We start from the raw sequence: 6,136 nt of genomic DNA, 5'->3' as shown, positions 1-6,136 counted from the left end.
AAGCATCCTCAGAAGCAGAGATTTTTCTCATTCTGATAGCAGAAGAGGAAGTCAGAGATTTGAAGCAAAAGAAAAATTCAGTTTGTACTTGTTGGCTTAAAGATGAAGTGGCAAGAAAACAGGGACTTTAGTCATACAACTCCAAGTAATTGAATTCTGAGAACAACCTGAATGAAATTGGAAGTGGAGTCTTAACCAGAGCCTCCAGATAAAAGGCAAGGATAGCAAATAATTTAATTTTGGTCCTGGGAGGACCTCAGCAGAGGACCCAGCTGAGCCACCTTGTACCTGGACCTCTGACTCACAAGCCTGTGATATAATAAATGAGAGTTTTAAGTCACTAAATTTGTAGTAATATGTTTAAAAAGCAATAGAAACCTAATACAACACATCTAAGTGTTTCTCTTGAAATGTAGTGGCTCTTTGGGTCCAGAGGGTACATCTGTGATCTTCACTAGTGAATTTCCAGTTTCCAGCATATCTCCTGCTTCCGTTTGAACATTTCATATGTACTCGTGGACTAAATGAGTGAACACAAAACTGAAGTTTATAAATGCTTAAAACTACAGAGCAGAATAGGGTATGAAATAGGACAAATAAGATAAAAAAATTTTTTTAACTTGATTGCATTATAATAAGAAACAGCTAATATTTGTGAAAATATAACATATCAAATAACAACTGTAAGTTATGTATTATCTTCAGTGCCAACTTTATACATACAAACTTGATGGCAAGACCAGGTTTATTACAATTCAAAACATTTTCACAAGGAAATGATATTATAAGGGGACAATGAATTCTCAATATCACTTAAAAGCACCAAATTAACACATAGCTTAATTATGTCTATAAACAATAGATGAGAGAAATAACAATCGTCATAATAATAGCAAAAGAGAAATAATGACAAATCATAATAATAGTAAAACCACATATCAGCAAATGGCAGAAGTATGGTTGGAAAGTAAAGTTGAAAAAAAGATAAGCAGTTATTTTGATACAAGTGGAAATGATGGTAGCTTCATATGGCAAAATGCTACCATAAAATAATAGACTTGTCACAATATGTTTTGTGGTTTAGATGAAGTGGCCAAGAGGCTAAAATCGAGGGCACCAATAAGGCCTTTGGATTTCATTCAACCATCGTTGAAATAAGAGTAAATCTCACTGTGACAGTTCCAATAGATACACCTCAATGATTATTTGCCTAGTGCTTAATGATTAATTAGATTAAAACAATGAAAGAAGAGAGATGTTAAGGTTTTTATGAACATTCATTAGGCAGTGAGGATATGTTGAAGACTTGGAAACTTCTTCATCTTAAAGTTATAATTAAAGAAAAAAAAAACTAGGTCATTCCCTATTCTGTTCCATACGAAGTAATCTACACAGCTTGATTTTGTGCAAGAATAGTTTCACTGATTGTCTAAACGTATCTTTAGAATTTTCCCATTATCTCCTCATTTTATAGTCTGCAAAATTTTCATCTGTTCTACATCCTTGCAGATCAGGTTCAATTTTTTTGTAGTGAGTATAATTTTCTATGCTAATATACAATTATTTTGACAAATTGATCAGACACCATTCTTTTTGTCTTCCTTTGGTTAGGCAGTACATATTTCAATTTAGAGGTGGCTGAGTAGTTTTTGTTGACAAGACCATACTTCTTGCTACATGAACAATGGAGGCAGGATCTAAATCCAAATTTCCTTAAGGCTACTTTATTTGGTTAAGCTAACACTTAACCAAATTGTTGGCTAAGCTATAATTGAGCTAAGACTTAACTACTTAATTATTTTGTTTCAGCATGCTTTGTAGTACTATGAAAATGCTTTATTTTATCTTTCCCTGCTTTATATATTCTATTTTGCATATAAGGTTTTATTTTGCTAACCACCTTTTCTGCATCATTAAGCCAATGCAATATCACTGGAATGTAGCATTGTATATTTACATTTAAGAAGCTAAAAGTTTATATTGTGCCATACTTATATCATAATTAAAAATAATATCAAATTATTCTATTTCTTAATTTATTTTATATTATATAACCATTTGTTTTCTTAAATATTAATCACAGTTTAACATACTATGTTATTTTCAATAAAATATGGGTTTCAAATATATAGAAAAATGGAGCAGAAATTATGCATTTTTTAAAAATGTATATCAAGTTTTTTGGGGGCAAAGGGTTATTTGTTCAAAAAACAATTCTGAAAATTACTTTAAAAGCAATCAATTTCCTATATTATGGTTCATTAATTACTTGTAACATTTCTTAAACTTAAATGAAAATCTAAAACAAAACTTTGCATGGTTAAAAAAGCTATTATTATGGAAAATTAATGATATTTAATTATATTTCATTTTATATAATATATAAATATGTTTGTAATATATCTACAAAACCTAACTGAGCCTGTGCTTTATAAATATTTGTTGAATGAATATATGGGTGAATGTATTAACAAATCCAACTTACAGAAAATGGTCATTACTAAGGGCAGTGCACACTTAGATCTGATAATTAAAATGTAATTATAAATTATTACAATAAGCATATGTTGATAATCTTTAGAGCATATGCAAGCAAGTATTGGTTTTTGAGGCCATAACTATGTCTTTTTTGCTAGAGAAAAGTTTGGTGAACAATCCCTATAAAAGCACATGTTTAATCAGTTTAATGCTATTAGAATTGAAAGAATACAAAGCAATGAATTTAAAACATTACTTAATCTGCTTTTTTTTCCCCTCTTGTGCAGTGGTTCAATAAAACCTGAAAGAAGTTATTTTGAAAGAGTAGATTAAACCGAAGATCTACTATATTGGTAATCCTAATAATTGGGACTATATATTAAAAAAGAAAAGTTGCTGCTATAAAAACATGTTTGAATTGTTAGAATCCCAAAAGTATTTACAATAGCATCCTCAAAAGAAGTGTAGTAGGGAAATTGCTCTTAGATGTTACTCAACTTCAAAAAGTCTTTTGAAATGATATTCATTTGAAAAAAGAAAGCTAACCTCAAACTGTACTAGAAACAACATGCTGAAAAATCAATTAGAAATGCATTCTAGAAATAAGGTAAGAGGTAATAGAATAAAACTTCTAGAAATTATCCTAGGTAGGTACTCATAACTGTGAGATTGGCACAGATTCCTTAAACAGGATACAAAAGATCATTAATTATAAAAGAAAAATGAACAGATTAGATTTTATCAGATTTGAAATCTTTCATTTATTAAAATATACTTTAAAGAGATTCAAAAGACAAGCTTCCAAAAAAGAGAAAATATCTGTCATTCAAATGTCCAGCAAAGGATCTTCATTCAATAAATCTTATGAATAAATGATAAAACAAATTAACTTTCTTAAAAAATGAAAAACTTGAGTAGGTTTTTCACACACAAAAACAAGTTAATTCTAGTGACAACAAGCATAGGAAACAGTGCTCAATGTAATAAAATATTAAGAAAATGCAAATTAAAATCACAACCAGATACTGCTATATAGTCACCAGAATGAATACAACTTAATAAAATTCACAATACCAATTGGGGTCTCATGAATGGATCCATAGCACTCTCATTCACTTCTGATGGTGACGGAAATTGTACAGTCAGTATGTAAAACCGTTATCAGTACCTTCTATACCGAAAGACATGCATATCCTATGACCAAGCAATTCAATTCCTGCTTAGGCACCTCATAGAAATTTGTATGTGTGTGTGTGTGTATATATATATATATATAACATAGACATGTACAGAATGATCATTAAGAATAATTCACAATAATCCCCATCAATAATAAAACAGGAAATAAACATGTTATACAACATATGCATATAATAAACTATTATACAGTAATGAAATAGAAAAGAGTACTATTTCTAGCAACAGTACATATCAATCTCATAGATTCACACTGAGCAGAAGAACCTCAAACACAAAATAGTATGTCCTATATAATTTCATGGTAAATGTCAAAATCAATTGAAATCAATCAAGGTGATAGAAGTCATAATAGTGACTACTTTTAAGGTATATAATGACTGAGGAAGAGGCACAGGAGAGGGTTTTGTGGTATAGATTATTTTCTATGCCATGCTCTTGGCACTGTTACCTGGTGTGCTCATGTTTTTAAAAAAATTACCAATTTGTAAACTTAATATTTATAACATTATTAAATATATTTTGCACTTCAATAGAAAGCTTATCTATGATCACTTCTATTAAGTGGATAAGGCTACTTCTTAGATGATTGATTGATGCAACATTCAACTTACTAGTGTGCAAATATCTGGTTATATTAGTCAAAATTGTGACTATATTGTAAAGTCATTGCAGTTCATAAATCAGATAATTTGTAAATCTTACCTTCTTAATTTTGTCTCTTGGGTTATAATATTGCAAGATTTATACTTCAAATTAGTCAATTCTCTTTCCATTTTTTGTAAAGAAATCAAGTTTTAATGGAGGTCTAATTAACGTGGTCTTGATTTAGATATTTATGAATTGATTTGGATTTGTAATATAAAGAAAAATTCTATTCATTACCAAACCATTCTTTTGCACTTACTTATATAAGTGTATATTTTAAACTGATGTGCCTCTTCATACCTGTTAATAATAATAATACATTTATTGGTTATTTACTATGGGCCATGCACCATAAGTTAAACATTTTATCCAATTAACTCATTTAAAAACCATGGGATTCTATGAGGTGGCGTTATTATTTTGCTTTATATAGAATAAGGGAAACTATGATGTAAAGAAGAACCATGCCCAAGATTATAATATCTGCCAGGTGCTAGCACTTGGGTTCAAAGCAAGCTGTCCCAGCAGAAAGTCACAGGCCTAACCATTTAGCTTAACTCTAAGGAACTAGTCTTTAGAGGTATCTGCCCTACTTAATTCTAGAGATGGTAACAGTTAGAGATCAATTGTAGCATCTTGATGCTGTCTTTACATAGCTTTCTCCTTATTTACTTAAGTGGTCTCAATTTGTTTCTTATGCATTTAAGTGTTCAATTATGCTAATGCTGTTCCCCAGGGATTTGCTCTTTTTCTCTCTCTCTCTCTCTCTCTCTCTCTCTCTCTCTCTCTCTCTCTCTCTCTCTCTCTCTCTCTCTCTCTTCTCTCTCTCTCTCTCCTCTCTCTCTCTCTCCTCTCTCTCTCTCTCTCTCTCTCTCTCTCTCTCTCTCTCTCTCTCCCCCCCCCCCCCGTCTCTGCTCTTTGTTTATGTGATCCCAGAGGCTTCCCTCATTGAAGAATAAGTCAAATTTTTCTCCTGATGAATTTATTATACTAAGTTTTCTTGGGCTGTATTCTCTGATATTGCTTTTTATTATAACAGAGATTCAGGTATGGGCATTCCACTATTTTTGAAATTTCAACAGCTCTTTTCTATAGAATTCTTATTAATTGATACACCTGGATGCAGAGAAGTACTGCAAGTGTTGCTGACATATACTGATGGTTTCACTTTGTTTCTAAAGATGTTGCTATGATGCTCAACCTAGTTATCTCTTCAGAGCAACATATATCATCAGTTTTTAGAAAACTGTATTACCATTTAATAAGTATTTTGTTTCTAAGGTCTCAGAATAAGATTTATGCATCGTTTCCTGTAGTTTAGGCTGATAATGTTCGACGGGATTACGAAACAGATTTTAAATGTTGACTGTATTACACACTGCATAGTTAGTGTAAGCCTTGGGTGTTTTGATTGCTTGCTTGTTTACATATCAGATATGTGCCATGTACTCAGTGATGGTACCACTCTCTTTTATATGAGTGTAGTGCTAAGACTGGCAATAGAGATCCCACATAGAACAAAGACGCATGTTTTGTTTTGTTTGGAGTGGACACTGAATGCCATCTATTGCAAAAAGTAAAACAATTACATATTTTGTTATATTTCAAACATTTTATCTTACCCCTACTGCCATCCTACTTTAATTGTCAAAAATGTTGGTAGGTCTTTTTTTTTTTTTTTTGAGACGGAGTCTCGCTCTGTCGCCCAGGCTGGAGTGCAGTGGCCGGATCTCAGCTCACTGCAAGCTCCGCCTCCCGGGTTTACGCCATTCTCCTGCCTCAGCCTCCCGAGTAGCTGGGACTACAGGCGCCC

Source organism: Trachypithecus francoisi, unplaced genomic scaffold (assembly GCF_009764315.1).
Source record: "Trachypithecus francoisi isolate TF-2019V2 unplaced genomic scaffold, Tfra_2.0 Lachesis_group12, whole genome shotgun sequence".
Taxonomy (NCBI): Eukaryota; Metazoa; Chordata; class Mammalia; order Primates; family Cercopithecidae; genus Trachypithecus; species Trachypithecus francoisi.
This window is presented reverse-complemented; position numbering follows the sequence as displayed.